General features: G+C 46.8%; 7 non-coding genes across 7 annotated transcripts; 4 read left to right on the top strand and 3 right to left on the bottom strand.

Moving 5' to 3' along the window:
- The first annotated feature begins 614 nt into the window (after positions 1-614).
- TRNAF-GAA lies at positions 615-687 on the top strand. Its single transcript has one exon. It is a non-coding gene; the product is annotated as a tRNA-Phe (tRNA).
- A 3,571-nt stretch (positions 688-4,258) lies between these two features.
- Positions 4,259-4,331, top strand: TRNAK-UUU. The gene has a single exon. It is a non-coding gene; the product is annotated as a tRNA-Lys (tRNA).
- A 2,711-nt stretch (positions 4,332-7,042) lies between these two features.
- Positions 7,043-7,115, top strand: TRNAF-GAA. The gene has a single exon. It is a non-coding gene; the product is annotated as a tRNA-Phe (tRNA).
- A 942-nt stretch (positions 7,116-8,057) lies between these two features.
- TRNAK-UUU lies at positions 8,058-8,130 on the bottom strand. The gene has a single exon. It is a non-coding gene; the product is annotated as a tRNA-Lys (tRNA).
- Positions 8,131-9,670: 1,540 nt separating this feature from the next.
- On the bottom strand, positions 9,671-9,753 carry TRNAL-UAA. Its single transcript has one exon. It is a non-coding gene; the product is annotated as a tRNA-Leu (tRNA).
- Positions 9,754-10,132: 379 nt separating this feature from the next.
- On the bottom strand, positions 10,133-10,218 carry TRNAR-UCU. The gene is given in 2 exon segments: positions 10,133-10,168; positions 10,182-10,218. It is a non-coding gene; the product is annotated as a tRNA-Arg (tRNA).
- A 279-nt stretch (positions 10,219-10,497) lies between these two features.
- Positions 10,498-10,570, top strand: TRNAV-UAC. Its single transcript has one exon. It is a non-coding gene; the product is annotated as a tRNA-Val (tRNA).
- The last annotated feature ends 8,287 nt before the right edge of the window (positions 10,571-18,857 follow it).

Here is an 18,857-nt window from a genome sequence, read left to right as displayed (position 1 = left end):
GATAATGAAGAGGTTGGGGAAGATGTAAGAATGAAGAGAAGTGGAAGGATTCCAGAAACACTGAACTGGAATGAACAGCACTTGGATCTGACTATAGGTGGAGAGCAGCAGGAGAAGCAAAATTATGAAACAGGAGGAGGTGGGATAAAATCAGCTTTAAGGGGATATGATTAAACCACAGCTTGCTTCTCAGAGTTTGGGAAAGGTCGCAGCCAATTCCACTTTTTGACAGTGTCTATATATTTGAAAGTTTAAAGACGCCAAGGTGGGGTTACAAAAATTGAGGTATATTTTAAAGATTTAGGTTTAGCAAAATGGTGCTTTTAACATACAGATGCAGCAACTCTATGCACACCTCTAGGGGTAACATGGAAAAGTCACGTTTGAAGTCTTTTACAAATGGCCTTCCTGTTCAATTTCATACGTTTCTTGAGTCCAAACAACTGAGCAATGTAAAATTATTCGTCATTTCTGGCTTATAAACAGAAGCTTGGCTTTATCACCTAATATTTGCTAAATGCTGACCTCCAGCCGAACTCATCCTGAGCTCTTTTGTTACAACCAAACAAATTAGTATTTCATTATGGAAATACAGAAAGGACTTCTAACAAGCAGCCGAAATAGCTCAGTTGGGAGAGCGTTAGACTGAAGATCTAAAGGTCCCTGGTTCGATCCCGGGTTTCGGCAGTGGTTTTAGATGCCACCATCAGTGGCATCCCTTCTCCCTGGGCGGCACCAGTCTCATTGTGACACAATTCCCACTTGTCACGATTCTCACCCATACGAACTTAGGGTGGACGCAGAACTACTAGTTTCTTCTTCTTTTTTTAAACCTCTCCCAGAGGGAGGACTGAAAACCAAAAAAGGGATTTATACCGTTTCTAAACTGCTCTGTATTGTCAGGCTCCCTTCGCTGACCTTGCGTCTGGCTGAGACCACGCTCTCGCTCTCCCTACGCACCTCGAGCCGCTCACTTGCTTCTGGATCGCTCCCGCCCTCTCGTTCCAGTTTCCCGCGGCGTTCCAGGAGCTGCTGGCGCTGGGACCTGTCTCCGCGGGTCCGAGCCACTAGCGCGCCTGGGCTCGGCAGGGGACTTGACAGCCCGGCTGCCGCCAGCCAGGTGCAGAGCGCAGGGCGCGGGGCTCGGTCCCCGGCGTGCGGGGGCTCGGTGGGGATGGCGGGCAACCCCGACCCCCTCTCGGCCAGAGAAGCCCTCTATTTCGGTTTGGTCCAGCTGGTTTAACAATAACAAAAACCTAGAACAGCTGTCGGTGGTGGTGGTGGTGAGTATGGAAAGCCCTTTCTGGTTCGTGTCTACACCACTGTTACCAAATCAAATACAGGACGCCCAATTAAATTTGAATTTCAAAGAAACAAAGAATGTTTTTTAGTATAAGTATATCCCAAATACTGCGTGGACCATACAAAGTACACACTCGTTTTTCAGAAATTTAACTTTAACTGAATTTGTATTTGCCAAATCGCAAACCACTATTGTGTATCATATATATATATACATACGCTCTGAACGGGCTGTGCCCCCTGCCCCACAGCGCCCCAGCAAATATAATGAGAAACTACCGTCTGGACGATCCGGTTTCGAAACAGCTGGTAGGTTCTTATTCTCAACATCTCCCCACATCCAAAACGCGTTTGCGCCCATCACCGAAGCTGGCCGTGGCAGAGATCCCCAGGAAAGGAGCCTCAGGGAATCGGCCATCCTACCTGGCCCAGGCTTCCAGAGCTGTTTACATCGGTCTGGGATGGGGGTGGGAGGGAGGGGAATTTGGAGGCTCTGGGCTGGATCCTAGTAGTTGTAATAGTAATAATAGTTGAAATAATAATAATAGTAGTGGTAGTACTAATAATAATGGTAGTAGTAGTAATAATAATAATCATTATTGTTATATAATACATAATACATATTATTATAACAGTAATAAGTATAACAATACTTATATATTATTATATAATATATGCTATATTATTAATAATACTTATTACTTGTTAAGATGGTGAATAATACTTATTACTATATTTATTGATATACTTGTTAAGATGAATAATAATATTACTCATACTTACTATTACTTGCTAAGGTGATGAGTCACTCTGTCAAGATAGTGCAATGGAACAACACACACTCAGGGATGCCTTCTTTCTGGCTGGACACCAGGCTGGGACGTGGGGAGAGAGAATGGAGATTCAGTCCTCATGTTCTAAAAACCCTAGCTGTGGTGAAAGGCAAAATGCAGAAATATTGCTTTGGGACCTATTTCCGTGCCCTCCCCTTTCTGCTCGTCTGTGCCAAGACAATAGCTGATGAGGGGCTTTGTCCCCCAATTCTTTGTGTTCTTGGGTGGAAGAGTGCATTTTGATGAGGGACTCTTGAAATCTAATGATGGCCAAAAGGAAGGAAAACAAAATGATGTACTAATACATAGAGGACTTCCAAGTTTGCATGATGTATGTCAGCATGTGTGACAGGGAGTTTTATAGGTCACCGTGGCTAGGCTGTGGTGTGGTGCCCGGTTGTTCACTCAAACACCAGTCTAGGTGCTGCCGTGAATGTGTTTAGATGTGAGGAACATGTAGATCAGCAGACTTTGAGTAAAGCAGATTATCCCCTGAAATGTGGCTGGGCCTCATCCAATCATATGAAAGTTTAAGAGCAAAGACTGGGGTTTCCTGACGAAGAAGGAACTCTCCTCAAGATGGCAAACAGAAAACCTACCTATGTCTCCATCGTCTGATTCAAGCCCGCAACACCAACTCTTACCTGAATTTCCAGTCTGTTGGCCTACCCAATAGATTTTAAACTCGCCAACGCCCACAGCTGTGCACCAATTTTTTTAAATTTTTTTTCTTTTCAGCGTAACAGTATTCCTTGTTTTTGCACCACACCCAGTGCTCCATGCAATCCGTGCCCTCTTTAATACCCACCACCTGGTTCCCCCAACCTTCCCCCCCACACCGCCGCACGTTCAAAACCCTCAGATTGTTTTTCAGAGTCCATAGTCTCTCATGGTTCACCTCCCCTTCCAATTTCCCACCAATTTCTTAAAATCGCTCTCTCTCTCTCTCAGTGTTGGGCCTTCCCAGTTTCCAGCCCGAAGAGAAAAAGGTTGCATCCCCACGGGATGGACTTGGGATCCAAGCAAGAAGTGCGAAGATTGGGTGTCTCTGCCAGCTTCTATTCTGCCTGCCTTCTGGTTGTCCGTCTGTGTTACTAAAGCACAAGTATTTTCCTCTATTAAAGCATTAGATTACTAGGTTCTGAAAGGTTTACTGCCTGTATGCTTGCCTGCCCGACCTGTAGTAGTAGATCGGCAGTGTAGCGGAGGTGAAGACCAGGGATGGTGCGGGTCACCAGAAGGTACTTCGCAGGGAGGATGGAGGTTAAACGGAGTTCTCAAAGACGCTTGGGACGGGCGAGAGGGAGGAGTGAAAGGGAGGTGGTAGGCCAGTTCGAGGGAACAGCATGCGTAAAGGCACAGAGGACCGAAAGGCAGCCTTGGGGTTGTAATATGCAAATAGTGGCGTGTGCCGCCCAGAGGTGGGGAGATGCGGGTTCCCCGTTGCAGGGCGGCGCGAGCACGCGTGCGCGGAGGCCTGGCCAGTGGCGGTGGAAGGAGGGGGTGGGAGGGGGTGGAGGGGGTGGGAGGGGGTGGAGGGGGTGGGAAGGGGTAGGAGGGGGTGGAGCGGGGGCGGAGGTGTAGGGGCGTGCTCTCCAGGCCCAGGCCCGAGGTGGCTGCTGGCGCTTCTGGCCGGAGCCCGCCCACATCATCTCTTTTAATTAATAACGCTTCGCGCTTCTTTTGGGTGGGCACCTGAGATAGGGACCAGAACTGCGAAGGGGTGCTTCTCGGAAGAAGGGGCACTTGACACCTTTAACACTGCACTGTGATCGCCGACCCCGTGCTCTTTGCTTTTAGGACAAATAAACGCGTGGCGGGATGGGGGTGGGGGTGGGGGGTCAGTGAGTAAATGGCTTCTCCTCCGTTCCTCAGGCTTTTGCAGAACTCAAGATTCATGTTTGCCAAGCAGTTTCTAAATAAAACGGGATGCTTTTTATTTAAGAAATCTGCATGCAGCCGCCAAAAAACCACCTGACACCTTCCCCCCAGGGCAGTGGGTCGGAACTGGGCTAGATCACAGTCAGAGGAGGAATCCCGGAACTCACGCAACGTGGTTCTGTTAGTGCGCAGCGCAGATGGTAAGAGAGCTTTCTACCACAGCAGGGAGGGACTTCCCGTGAGCCCGGATAGCTCAGTCGGTAGAGCATCAGACTTTTAATCTGAGGGTCCAGGGTTCAAGTCCCTGTTCGGGCGAACCGGTCTCTTTTTTTTTCTTAATAACTTAAAAATAAGAATAAACTTTCGTCATCCGGGTTGCCTTCAGAGAAAGGAGTAAAATCTTTGAGCGCGTGGGTTGCGAGTCAAGACGCTTCCGTGAAAAGCAAGACCTCAGCGAGGACTGACACTGGGAACCTTTGTGCAAAGGCCCCCCGGAAAACTTGCGGTGCACTGCTCCAGGTCATTAAATAGGCTGCTTTATTCTGCACCCACTAGGCAGGCCCCCGGGTCCCAACTACTGACTGCTGTATTCACAGGAAGAGGGAACAGATGCCTTCCAGGGCTGCCCAGGCACCGCCCTCCATCGCTGTTTGGGGCCGTCCCCGCTGACCGTGTCTCTGGGGTTCCCTCCTGGTAGGTGCCTGAGACTATGGCGTGGATCTTGCACCTATACACCACTTTTCTATCCTTCTAGAGAATATGTCTGCACTTTGAAAAGGAAGAGACAACTATCTAGAAACCCACGCACCAAACAGAGCAGTCCCCTCTCTAAACGAAGGCTTCTCTCTACCCTCCTCTTGCAAATTGTGACCCTGAACACAGGGAGGAGTTGAGGTGGACGTGGCAGCTTCTGCTGTGGGAAAAAGAGGGTGCTAATTGGAAAGATTTCAAGAGGCTGGAATGGGGCAAATCCTGGTGTTGCAAAAACAAATTAAGTCAGCTAACAAAGGAAGGAGTTAGCTTCTGAAAGGTTTTGAGGAAGTTGGGTTGTGGATACAGGAGAAGCTTAGGCACAGGTTCCTTGGGAGTTAGAGGGAAGGTGCATCCTTGCTTCACTAGAGATTGACCCTATCACTAGGCAACAAAGGAGAGTCTATATTGATCTCCTTAGCAGGATGGAGATGTAGGTTGAGTCACCTGCCCTCTTAGCTGATGGATGGTGGTACCCAGGGAGTCCTGATTAGTGTGGCAGATCCAGGATGGAGGGAGCGCTCAAGAGGGAGGCTGGGCCTTCACCCTCCACACTGGAGTGCCTTACCCGGAGCCTACACAGACCCACAATTACCTCCCAGTCTCCAAAGTGCAGCTTCCTCATCAGGAGAAAGCTAATCAGAGCAACAGCATCCATCTTATGAACTTGTTATCAAATGATGTAACAAGGCATACACAGTGCTTAGTAGAGTTTTTCCCCAAGGTAAACATTCAATATACTGTAGCTATTCTCATTATTATTATCCAAGATTTAATATTGTTATTATTTTGAATCTAGGGAAGAAACAAAAGATACCTGTCGAAACAGATAAGGAACCATTCCAAAGAGACTCCCAATAAGCCCAAGATCATAAGCCTATCCATATTCATGTGATATTTGTGTTAGTTGGTATGTGCTGAAGGGACAGCAGTGGTCACTGATCCAAGTAAGAGCAGAGTGTACTCGTTGGGCCAGTCAGGCTTCTTTCTTGAAAAAAGTGAACCAAGGGGTTCAGATGGTATCTCAGGAAGAGAAACAAGGTGAGGAGCTATGTCAATTTTTCTTCTCTTTGAGGGAGTCCTTTGGAAAGTGATCCAGTGCACTTTCGGCAACTTTGAAAAGTGAAGTGTCTTTGCTCCAGTCATTTCCTGACTGAACAAGAACAGAGCGAGCTGGGACAAGGAGAGGACAGGGGTGGAGAGCATTGCGATCTCCTGGTTCCTTCCTCCCTATCTCAAGGTCACTCCCTCCGTCTTTCACCAAAGAGGGAAAAGTGAGAAAAACAACAACAACAACAACAACAACAACAACATCAACAACAACAACAAAAACCCTATGTCTGTCTTGACCAAGACATTTTGAGCTTTGGAGCTGGACAGCTCTGGTTCAGTTCTGTATGAGATCAGTTATTTCATTTAAAAATTATCATATTATCAACCTCAGGGCAGGGATGAAGTGGGTGGAGATTGAATGAGACCATGTAGGTCATGTCCAGGCACACAGTAGGCACTTAGTAAGTGGCCCTATTTACTCTTATTGGGGAGGGCCCTGGGGAGAGAGAGAGAAAACATTAGCGATTAAGGAAAGGGTTAAGATATAGGCAGGCAGAGGTAGGAGGCCCCTGACTGGGCTCTGAAACTATTCCTGGCAGTCCCAAGTGATAAGCCAGAGTGAACAAGAGATAAAGGAATAGACCAGACCACCAGGCCCTGATGTTAGGGAGGTTTTGTTTTGTTTTGTTTTGTTTTGTTTTTTTCTGTTTGTTTGTTTTGTTTTGTTTGCGGCTACAGAAAATGACCAAACCTCAAAGAATTCAGTAATTAAGGGTGTTCTCAATAGTCCTTGCTCAAACTCCAAGATGGTGCGAGGATCTCAAGGCCACAAGCCTCCCAGGCAGTTCTCAGTAAAAGACGGCCACCAAAAGCCCTCAGTGGCAACCCATTCCGGATCCCTCTCACTTCCCTTCTGCTCTCACCTTCACTTAATAAACTTTCACTTCGCTTTACCCTTTCGAGTCCCCAGGATTCATTCTTCGACTCTGTGAGACAAGAACCCTGCAATCCTGTTAACATTCGGATAAGAATGCTAAATCTTCCTCCTAGGACAGGAATTAGTTTCTCATTCACTGCTCTCAAAACCTGAGAGCTGTACACAGTATGATTTGGAAGGCGAAATTAGGAACTGAAAAGGCGAAGATAAAAGAAAGGTGGTTTCTTTTCCCCTTTGCTTTCTTTTTTAAATTTCCCCTAACAGGGTAGCAAAAGCTCTTGTCTTCGCCGAAATAGCTCAGTTGGGAGAGCGTTAGACTGAAGATCTAAAGGTCCCTGGTTCGATCCCGGGTTTCGGCAGGGTTTTTGCCCACACGCCCCAGAACAGACCAGAGACTCTGTTCCTTTGAGTACTCTCCCTCGTGCCCCACGATGCGCCTGCGCAGAGGCCTTGCAGGTCTGCGCGTGCCCACCCCCCGCGCCTGCGCAGCTGCTTGGTTGGGTTGTGTATGGGTGGGTGGGTGTCTCTTAGCCTGTGTTACCCTCTCCCGCGCTTGCGCAGCGGCAGTGCGGCTCTCAGCGCGTGTGCCCTCCGCTGCGCGTGCGCACCGGCAGGGAGGGTTTTTAGCGCCCTGGGGAGGGGACCGTGCTTTCAATCAGCACGGGGGGAGGGCGTCCTGCGGCCGTGGGCCTGGTCTCAAGCCCAGAGGGGCGGAATGCCCCGCCCGCAGTGTAAGACCGCCCAGTAGGCTCCCAATGCCGTCAGCTCTTAGGGCTCGCGAGTTTTTCTCGTGGGTGACAGACGTGCCCAAGGCCTTAAAAAGTTTGTCTATACGGATGGTTCCCAGCCGGAGATGTGACTCAGAAGCACATGTCTCGGTTTGAAAGAGTTCTTGGAACCTATTTTCTCACTGCGCCTTTAGTAAACGTGGCGCGAACGATTGCTCAGGGCCGAACGCTGCGCAGGTACCGCCAGGAGCGTTCCTGTCAGGACTGACGACGGGGCTGCGGTTTTCTTGCTCATAGGTCTATTGGTGTTCTGGATAGAAGAGTAAGTTTCCATGAAAAAATATCACAGGCAAAAAGTCACATTCCAAAGTTGGAAGAGAAAGGTCCGAGCTTGGAAGACTCCTCAGGTGGCCCTTTGCGCCTGCGCTAAGCCTACTGTGGGTAGGGCCAGGCCTGGGTGGTAACCTGCCCCCACCCCACACAACCCAGGTGTGCTTTGCCTAACCCCCACCTGTTCGTTAAGAGTGGTGTGAACACGGTCTCAAATTTGTTTTTGGAATTTAAAATAGCCTCCGCCCGAACAGGGACTTGAACCCTGGACCCTCAGATTAAAAGTCTGATGCTCTACCGACTGAGCTATCCGGGCTCGCTGGAGAGTTTATTTCCTTGCCCTATTCACAGTCAAATAGGGCACGTGTCCGCATTCTTTTCCTACTGAATTAACATCCCTAGTCCTTTTACTGATTTCCTGCGAGGTGAAACTGCAGAAGCAAGCTCCAGTGGGTGTTTGGCGGGATGGAATCCCTTTTCTCCCATCAGAGACAGACTGTAAAGAGAATATCCGCCTGCCTCTCCTGCCTTGCCCGCGGGCAGCAACCCCCTCCCCGCCTCCACCTTCCCTCCCGAAAGAGCTGGCATCCTAAAGGGTCCGTCACCAGGGGAATTCCCTAGATTTAGGACCTCTCCGCGTGCTTTTGGCTGAGCAGCGGCATTATTAATTCCAGTGCTGGTCTTTGAAGAGTCCCGAAGCGTCTTGTGGGTGGCGAATTACGAATAATTAAGTTTCCACTAATCTATTCAACAGGCGTTCATCGAGGGCCTGACGCTCTCCAGCCTTTAGGCAAACTGGGGCTGCAGAGGCCCACTCCTGGTCCTCAGTGCCGCTACAGGACGCGCTACCAGAGGCACCCGATCCAGCTCTTTGACGGTGGGAAACTGGCTTTGGCAGCGTTAGGCGGCCGACACCAGGAGTAAGAGGCAGTACAGTCTTCCAGGGGGGTGGTGAAGCCTGAACTGAGCTATGAATGGTGATGGGGCCCCTGTAGACTGGGAAAGAATTCTACCTGTTATAGGGTATCTTCAACACCTGTATGATGGATCGATCTTTCCTCCTAGAATGTTTCTGCTGGGAGGTAGACACCCCTGTATGTCCCCAATGCCTGACCAGTAGCTGGCACAGATCAAACTCTCAAAACTGCTGTGGCATGAATGAGGGCCATGGGTCAAGGAATGCTTTTAGTCAAGGTTCCGAGAGCAGAATTTGTTCCTGGGAGTTTTTGTTTAGTGGAGAGAGGAGGGGAACATTCATGTCGAGGTGAATGACTTCCACAAATGGAATAGCTTGGGCTTGAAGAAGTTCTATGCCACCACTTTGTACTACCCCGTTTTCTTTATGTTAAAGTGCTCATTGCCATCAGAAATTCTGTTTAGTTGCTAATTTATAAACCACCTCTTCCCATCACTGTGTGATGTAAGTGCTGCTGGACAGTAATCTTGTTGGTAAGGACCTTGTCTTTTTTGTTGTTCTTATTTTTTGTTTCTTTTACTTAAAGAAAAAAAAAAGTTTGCATTCCTATAACCTGAGCGTTTAGAACAGTCTTTGGTGCATAGCAGGATCTTAAGAAATAACCGTTGACTAATCTCAAAGGTTGAAGGTTTTTACTACATAGTGTGTCTCCCCTCGCCCTGCCCCAAGGTATAGTTTTACACAGACCTTTCATTTCAGTTTTCCAAACCACCAATTCTGAATTTGTTGCTATAGGTTCCGTTTCTGGCGAAAACATGAACGTTCATATTAAGACATCATTGCCACGTATCCATCCGGAGGTCCCGGACTGTTCACCACCTTTAAGCCTTAGGGAAATTCAGAGAGAATGGTTTTTTTCTGGAAAAGCAGGGCTAACCTTTACCAGAAGTGGGGTTCGAACCCACGAGGATATAAATCCATTGGATCTTAAGTCCAACGCCTTAACCACTCGGCCATTCTGGTACCCTTCGTGGTGCTGTTTACTTTTATGCAACTTGACCAATACGGAGCTGCTATCGTTTCAAAACAATTAAAAAATTTTATTGCCAACGTAAAAGAACAAGATAAGGGAGGAAAAAAATCCCAGTAACATATCACATCATGCTAATTTCTCCACTTTCGGTCACTAGAGACTCTGGGGGCCCCCTCAAAGCCACTGGAAGGCTCAGGTGGCGGGATTCTTACTACCTTCGCATGAGAGGACACAACAGGGAGCTGGGAATGAGTTTCTCTCCTTTCCATCGCGGGGGAAGTGGGATGCGGAATTTTAAGTCGGTTAAGGTTGTTGTTGTTGTTGTTTTTTTCCCCTTTTACTTCTTCCTTTTCCTTACCAAAACAAAAGCGACTCTGGTGGGACTCGAACCCACAACCTTTGAATGCCTTCATCTGTCTAGAAGTCCAATGCGCTATCCATTGCGCCACAGAGCCAGGCACTCGCACCCCTTCCGCGCCGCTTACATCAAGGCCGGCGCGGCTCCTGTCCCGGGACACGCCGAGGCCATGCCCGTCTTCCTTCTCCGACAAGCGGTGAAGCGGGTGCGGCCAAGGAGAAGCGTGGGTGGGAGCTACGCTGGCACGTCCGAGATCCCTCTGAAAGTGTCTCTCCGTAAGCGACAAACGGGCAGCAACTCCCAGTCTCGGTCCGTATTGGAAAGAAAAAGGTCTTTGTGTGCAGTTCTTTCACCCTGGAGAGCTGGTGCAGCGCGCGGTTCCATAGTGTAGCGGTTAGCACGTCTGCTTTACGCGCAGAAGGTCCTGGGTTCGAGCCCCAGTGGAACCAGGGGGTTGTAGTTATTCCTTTTAGCGGTATTTTCAGGTTTCCCTTTGCCAGCCAGGTCCTGAATTGTACTCGGGGAAGCGAGAGGCGCTGCGGTTCCGCGCCCCGGGCTCGGCGCTGCGCCCGGCCGCGTCGGCCTCAGTCTGGTAGGCGCCCGCGCGGATCCGCCGCCGAGGCTGCCGCCGTGTGGCGCCTCTGGGGAGGTGCAGGCGGTCGACCCGGCGCCAGTCTCAGCGCGCCTCTGCGCCTGCGCCCTGCGGACCACCCTGCAGTCCAGCCTCGCAGTGCCCGCGCGGGGTCTGAGCTCACTTGCTCCTTCCTAAGCCCTGCTCCCGCCGTCTTTTAAAAGTTGCTGCCACCACTCAGTGGGGGGATAGTCGGCGTGTTACCTCCCTCCTTTGCTGATTACTCCAACTCCACTGGTCTCATTATTTACTGAAATTAAAAATCTCTTTGAAAAATATGTACATGCTACGGAATTCAGAGAGCCCCACGTCTTACAGTGATGCCCCCCTCTGACCAAGCTTTTCGCCTTAACCAAACGACCCGAGCGCTGAGCCTGCTTCTCCACGAGGCCTGTCAACCTCGCCGTGATGACTGGAACAAACAGCAACGCTAACATGGTTTTTAGGGATTCCCAAGGTGACCCTAGGTCCACCGGAAGTGCTGAGAGAACTGAAGGTTGCCCAATTTACTGTTGGTTTCAGCCAACACCTGAGCACAGGACCCCCGTCTCCCAACCTCTGTGGGAAGGCAAAGAGCCTCCTTTTTGTTAGAGTTAAAGACCACGTGGGGTTTATGTGGACCAACTCCCCCGTTTCCAGATTTTTTGTTATTTTCGCTTCCTTGACTCTACTGAGCTCCGATCACACCCTCCCCTATTCCTTCATTCTTCTTTAAAATGCCCAGCCACTCTGTACAAATCAGCGCTGAATGCAGTTCATGCTGGACACTTGTCCCTCTTGCAATAGTGTATTACTGATTAAAATCTGTGCTCTCCCTTTTAACTGGAGTCCAGCTTTCTCTTCAACACCTCCCACCTTTTAACCACTAGAAGTTTCTTTTGTGACCCTTCAGGGCTAGTCTTTGCATTCTCCAGTACAGGCGTGCCCTTCTTTATTAGCCAATTAGGATTTTCGTACAAAAGATAGCATACTGTAGGTACTATTCCCTTCACCCCAACGATATTCTGGAAATCATTCTATGTCATTCATAAGTCTGCTCATCCTTTCGCTTCCTGTGAATGGATGTATCACGATTGTTTATACCATTTGATGAACCATTACAGACAGTGCTGGTGGTGGATTTCCTTGTTCAGTGGTTTTGGGGTGGATCAACATAAAGAGTAATAATAGCAAAATCTTGACTAGCTATTTCCCATGTGGCTAGGCAGGAGTCTCAGTCGGCTCAGGTAACACTCACGATGATTATATTATTGTCTAACCCATTGGGGAGATGAGGAAGAAGCATAGGGAGGGTAAGGGATTGCACAAGATCATACTGGTCAGGGACAGAATAGGGTATCACCTAGGCAGGCAGGGTATTGCCTTTTGGCTTAGGAAAGAAATTGCTGGGAATATATATGTTATATTTCTGTGAATATTGCTACTTTCACCTCCAAAGGGCTTGGACAATATTATACTCCCACCAATGTGAGAGTGCTTGCTTGACTTCAGTCTCTCTCAGATAAAAAATATTAACAGGCTTTTGGGTCTCTTTGCCTTTTGAAAGGGGAAGATGTTTTAATTTATATGTCTTTCATCAGAGTAAGGTTGACTATTCATGTGCTTAAAAAACATTCTCTTTCCTCCCTATCTTCCATTTTCCCTCCCTCCCTTCCTTCCATCCTACTATCTGTTCTATCCTTTTGTCCAAATTTCTATTATATTGGTAATGTTTTCTTACTGATTTTTAGGTGTTTTTATAAATATAGATTTAGATATATTTTGCAAATGTATTTCCCAGACTTAGCATTTGCCTCTTAATTTTACTTTTGATATTTTGTGCAGAAATTTTAAAACTTTTAACATAGTCAAATTCCTTATCCTTTTGTTTATTTATTTTTGAGGGGGAGATTTAAATTTTCTTTCCTAGAAAATGCTTCCCCATTCTGAGATTATGTTCCAAAAATGATGCTATATTTTCTCCAGCATATTATTTACTTAAAATTTACCTGTTACACCTTTGGTCCTTATGAAACCTCTATAACTGGGTGCTATGGTCTGAATGTTTATGATCCCCCAAAACACAGATGCTGAAAGCTAATCCTCAATGTGATGGTGTTGGGGTTGTTGGAAGGTAATGAGAATAATACCCTCATCAGTGGGATTAGTGCCCTTTTATTTATTTATTTATTTGAATTTCATTTATTTGAGAAAGAAAGAGAGAGAGAATAGCGGGGGAGGAGCAGAGGGACAAGCAGACCCCCTGCTGAGCAGGGAGCCTGATACAGGATTCAATCCCAGGACCCTGAGATCATGACCTGAGCCAAAGGCAGACACTCAACCAACTGAGCCATCCAGACACCCCATGGATTAGTGCCCTTTTAGGAGAGTCCCCAGAAAGTTCCCTCATCCCCTCTGCCATGTAGAACAGCAAGAAGACAGTGATCTATGAACCAGTGTTCTTACCAGACCAAATCTGCTAGTACCTTGATCTTGGACTTCCCAAACTCCAAATCGATGAGATAGATTTCTGCTGCTTATAAGCCACCCAGTCTATGGTATTTTTGTTACGGCAGCCTGAATGGACTAAGGAACTGTGTAAACTATGCAAGGGCAACAATAGGTCCCTGTAGAGGGATTTTATAAAGCACTCTGGAAGATTGGGATGCATAAATCAGTCAACTTGTGCTCTCCCTTTTAACATAAATTCCAAAAATTAAAGGTCCTGTCTGTTACATGGTCTTTAGGTTCAAGTTCCTTAATATCCTTTCTGTAGAACTTTCCAGAAGCTCTGCTGGTGTAGGTTTCCCCTCTGATACTCCTTTGGCTCATCAAACCACCTTACTTCTGCTTTTCTGTGTCTCATAGGCTGGGTTCATTCCCTTCTCACAAAGGGCATAGCTTTGGGTGCTCTGGCAGACTATAGAAATTCAGCCTGTAGAGTCCAGATCCAAACTGTGGGTTCAATCCCTGGTTCTGTTTCTCTTGGTTGTGTGACCATGGCATAGTACATAACCTGCTGTGCTGTGTGACATTGGGTTAGTTGCTTAACTGTTCTGTGCCATGATTTCCTCTTCTGTAAAATGAGGATCAAGCTCAGCTTAAGATTCTGGAGAGGATTTTGTAAATTACTGTATGTAAAGCATTTCAATGAAATGCACATAGCAAGCATTTAACAAATGACATCTATCATCATTATTATTACTGATTTGGTGGATTAATCTGGTAAGTTCAGGGAGAACAACATGGTTCTCTCATAGGGACATTTTTAGAAAATGATAAGTGCTAAGAACATCAGCTCTTCATTTACTGGCCTCTCTTCTGGGCTTGCAGGGTTGGTGTAGGAAAGAAATTAGGATTCAAAGCCAACAGCCAAGAAAGAATTCTTGAGAGTCTTTGGTGCAAAACGGTGGTTTTATTAAAGCATGGGGACAGGACCAGTGGACAGAAAGAGTTGCATTGGGGTCATGAAGAGTGGCCCATTATGTACTTTCAGGTTGAGGAGGAGGGTTAAGGGTAGTATAAGCCTCCCAGGTATTTTGGAAACAAGGTTTCCAGGATCTTGAGGGGGCTAGCTATTGTTAGGAAAGATCATTTGTTACTGTTTAGTAAAAACTCAGGCATGAAACCTCTCAGATATATATCGGTGGGTCATATGTTTGGAGGATGATTGCCAATATGCATCTGGGGTCGTAGAGGTAGAGATAAAGTTTCCAAAGACAATTTTATAGACTTAAAAGGTATTGGGGATTGGGCTAAAATTGCCTTCTGCCCTTTGCAAAGTATCAACATCCAGACAGTTGAGTTCCTAGAGGAATGTCACTCTGCCTGTTTCAAGGACTTGTCAGTGGGCTATAGGGAACAGGGAAATTTAATAATTTTACTTCTACTTTTGTTTCTTACATCACAAGGGACAGTCTTCTCCCTCTGTCTCTTCACGTTGTCTGTCCTCCATCTGCATCCTTGGGTCCAAGTTTCCCCTTTTCATGAGGGCACCGTTGTATGGCACGAGGGCCCACCCTAATGGCTTCACGTTAATATGATTGTCTCTATCACAACCCCGTCTCCAAACAGGGTTGTGTTCTGAGGTCCTGGGGGTTAGGACTCCAACAGATGAATTTGTGGGAGGGGGGACACCAGCCATGGCATAACTTGTCCAAAGCAGAACATGCAGTGTTGCCCAGAAACAGGATCTGCCCTGTATTTCCCTTCTTGGTGAGCCATCTGCTACCCCAGCACCCCACCCTAGCCAGAGGCCCAGCACTTTTCCCATTTCCTTACCCCCCCATCCATCCACACCAGAGCTGGCAGATTCTTTTCTCTGTACCCGTTTCTCCCCTGTTCCACCCAGCTCAGGTCTCACTCATCTCCTCCTTGGAGGGCCAGGCGGCATCCCCGTCTCCAGTCCTGTGCTTCTCAAAGGGACTAGAGCGACTTCTCTAAAATGCAAATGGTACATCCACCTTCCCCTCTCCACCCTCTGAGATGTGGTCTCCCTCTCTGGCCTGCCCCTCATCTCATTTCTTCCTTCCCTGGTGCCTGGGGTGCCTTTCCTGGTGCTTCTCCCCACTTCTCACTGTCATCTTTGAAAAGCAGCTACTCCTATCCTTGACAGTTTGGAGACACTTCTGTCTGCTTTCCTGACTTCAGCCTGGGCATCTGCGCAGCTGGAAACCCATTCCGGTCCCCATTCAGTTCTAGGTATTAAGGACCATGAGGTCAGGGCATCTTGTTAATTCTTCTCTCTTCCCCTCCCCCAGCCCCAGGTACTGTTAAAGGAAAAATCATTCTGATACTTCTTAAAACAATAAGAAAGACTATTCAGGCCCATTGCCATATGTGTCAAGACTGTTGCCATAGGGGACAGAGACTGGGCTCAATTCTGAATACAGTAAAGTCAGCTGGAGACCTACAGCCATGGAGCAGGGCTGGGGAAGGGGATGAGTGGAAAATTACTAAGCAGAGACATCCAGATCAGGGGATTCTCAGTAAACTGACATCACAAGATTCTTGGTGAAGGTGGGGCAGGGTGATCCAATGTCAAAAGCAGGGAATGAGGAATTTGATGTGATATTGATCAAAGGTGATCAGATGCCAGGAGTGGGGAGAGTCTCACTAAACTGACTCTGCAGGATGGTTGGGAGCCCTGGGTTGAAGAGAGGTTGGGGGCAAGTGCAGGTGTAGAGAAGAGGAGGAGGCTCTTGGGAGCCTGGCTCAAAGTCTGGCCAAAAGAGAGGCTTTGCTGGCACCCCACCCAGTTCCCAGTCTTTAGCAGGCCCATGATTCATGCACATTGCTTTTAACGTATTTCTGAGTCGTAAAAGGCCTTTAGAATGGTGGCGTCTTAAAATTTTACTCTTCTTGTGAGTTAAATTTAATTTAGTTTCTTTTGTAACTTTTCCGCCAAAGAGGAAGCTCAGCCTTTTTGGAGTTTGTCTTTAGAGATTTTCAAACAGAGCACCCACTTTGCAGAGGAATGACAGAAATCTCTGTATTTCAAGCTTCAAAAAGACAGGGTTTATTATAGGCCTGAAACTATCAGGTATTTTTTCTAGAAGATATAGGAGAAAACCATTGTGACTACTGTTTAGGCAAAAAACTCTTACATAGGACACAGAAAGTGTCCCTAAAATAAACAATGAATTTAACTTCATCAAAATGTAAAAACAAACAAACAAACTTCAACTTGTCTAAAAATACTCTTAAAAGAAAAGACATATCACAGACTGGAAGAAAAATATTTGCCAAAGGCTTATCTGGTAAGTCTTGTATTGAGAATTCATTAAAAAGGTCTCTTATGATGTCTTATGATAAGAAAACAAACAACCTCATACAAAAATGGTCAGAGATCTGAACAGACTTTTCACCAAAGATGATATACACATGGCAGGCAAAGGCACCAAAAGATGCTCAACGTTATTAGTCATTCCGAAAATGGACAGTAAAATTACACCACACACTTGTTAGCATACGTAAAAAACAAAAACTTAACACTAACAATGCCAAGCGCTGACAAGAATGAGGAGTAACTAGAATTCTCGAATGTTGCTGGTAGGAATGCAAATGCTATCACCACTTAGGAAAAGAATTTAGAAATTTCTATAAAAGTAAACACACTTATTTTTACCAGCAATTCTACTTCTAGGTATTTATCTAAGAGATAGGAAAGCGTACATTTACACAAAGATCTATGTGTAAATATTTATAACAACTTCAATCATAAATTCTCCCCAAACTGGAACCTAACAACATGTCCTTGACTGGAGAAGAGATAAGCAGACGGTGGTACCAGCCAGACCCTGGAAACCCATCAGCAAGAGAAAGGAATGAGCTTCCGGCGCACACAGGAACATGGATGGATCCATTTCAAAAGCGTTATGCTGAGTGAGAGAAGCCATAAAGAAAAGACTACGTGATAAAGGATTGTGTGGTTATGACTTTCTGGAAAAGGAAAAGTTACAGGCACGGAAGACAGACCAGAGATAGCATTCTGGAAGCGTGAGCAGAATTTGACATAATGTCCCAAGATCTCACACAGCAGAGGACATTTTTGCCTGTGCAGGAAGAGGGTAGTGTGAGCATGAGGCAGCTTTCTGAGGCGATGGAAACACTCAGTATCTTGATTTTAATGGCTGTTACGTGACTTTCTATCTTAGTCAAATCTCATTGAACTATACACCTTAAAATGGTGGATATCCTGTGTATAAATCAGACCTCAATGAACAAAAAAGGTCGGGTTTATAGCACGGTGCAGGCTTTCAATATGAGAACAGAATCAACAAACATAAAGAAGTACTTGTTGGAAGAAGGATGGAATGAAGTAAAAACTGGATTTTGGGTTGATATCGATAACAGTTTTTTTAAACAAAAATTTATTTATTTACTTGAGACCTAGAGAGAGCACACAGGAGGGGTAGAGGGAGGGGGAGAAGCAGACTCCCCATTGATCAGGAAGCCCCACACGAGTCTCAAAAGGGGCTCAATCCCGGGACCGTGGGATCATGACCTGAACTGAAGACAGATGCTTAACCCTCTGAACCACCCAGGTGCCCCAAGGTTGATAGCAATTTTATGTGAATATAATTTTGTGGGTAATTTTTGCGATCTTTTTCCATTTCTTGGGGGATAGTTGGACAATAGAAGCTGATGATACAGCAGGCTGAGTCACAGGTGTACCAAACCTCCAGATACAGAAGGGGTCTCTATGCAATTGTGTTTAAAGACTCAGAAAAAAAAAAAAAAGATTCTTCAGTCATAATTTTTAAGAAGAAAAAAATCACTTTGTGGGGGGTGAGGAGAAGGAATATGGTTTCAGGGCATCAGAAGCTCTACATCATTTTTCGGGCTATCCATGGGAAACGAGAAGTGAGACAGACTAAGTCAGAATTGCACAGCAACTTAGTGGCTGCCCAGTGTAACTTGAGAACTAGCAGTTTGGAGAGCACGCTAGTCCCCCCTCATCCTGAGAGTCAGGGGTGAGCAGGGCGGGCAGGCAGGGTAGAAAGTATAGAAAAAAATCAGACACAAAGAAAAGATGAGGGGGAGGAGAGGAAGAGAGAAACAGCGGAAGCCTAGAGAGAAGGAAAAGAAGATGGAGGAGGAGGAGGGCAGGAAGAGGAGGAGAAAGAAGAGAAAAAGGAGGAGAAAGGAGACGTCACTGTGAAGGGAGGTGTCCAGTGTTCTTTGCAGTTACTTCCGGTGTCACTCATTGGTGTTAGTTTTTAACCAGCTTGCCTCTGAGCTTTCCGTCTTCAGGGCTGACCTCTCTCTTGACTAGTTGTATATTAAACAGAATGTAAACAATAACTGCTTTAAAATGGTTTCGTGCCAATTTTCATTTCTTTAGCCAAGGTAAGTGTTGCCTTTGACCTCAGTTCTTTCTCAAAGGCACATGGTTTTACAAAGGGACTTTTCCGTGCCATGAGGTTGTTCAACACACGGGGCTGAGGAGGATGTGAAAGCCCTGGTCCTTTGGGGGCTCTGCCATCCCCTGTTTTTGTGGACTTTCAGCCTGCGGCAATCTCCTGGTTTATCCAGGCCCACGGACCCCCAGGGTTTGGAACATGGCTCCTTGTAGTGGCTTCTTCCTGTCCCCTGAGTGCTGACATCGGGCAGAGGTAGTAAAA

Source organism: Lontra canadensis, unplaced genomic scaffold (genome assembly GCF_010015895.1).
Source record: "Lontra canadensis isolate GAN:19392208 unplaced genomic scaffold, GSC_riverotter_1.0 scaffold66, whole genome shotgun sequence".
NCBI classification, from domain to species: domain Eukaryota; kingdom Metazoa; phylum Chordata; class Mammalia; order Carnivora; family Mustelidae; genus Lontra; species Lontra canadensis.
Note: the sequence above shows the minus strand (reverse complement) of the source record. Positions and strands in the feature narration are given on the sequence as shown.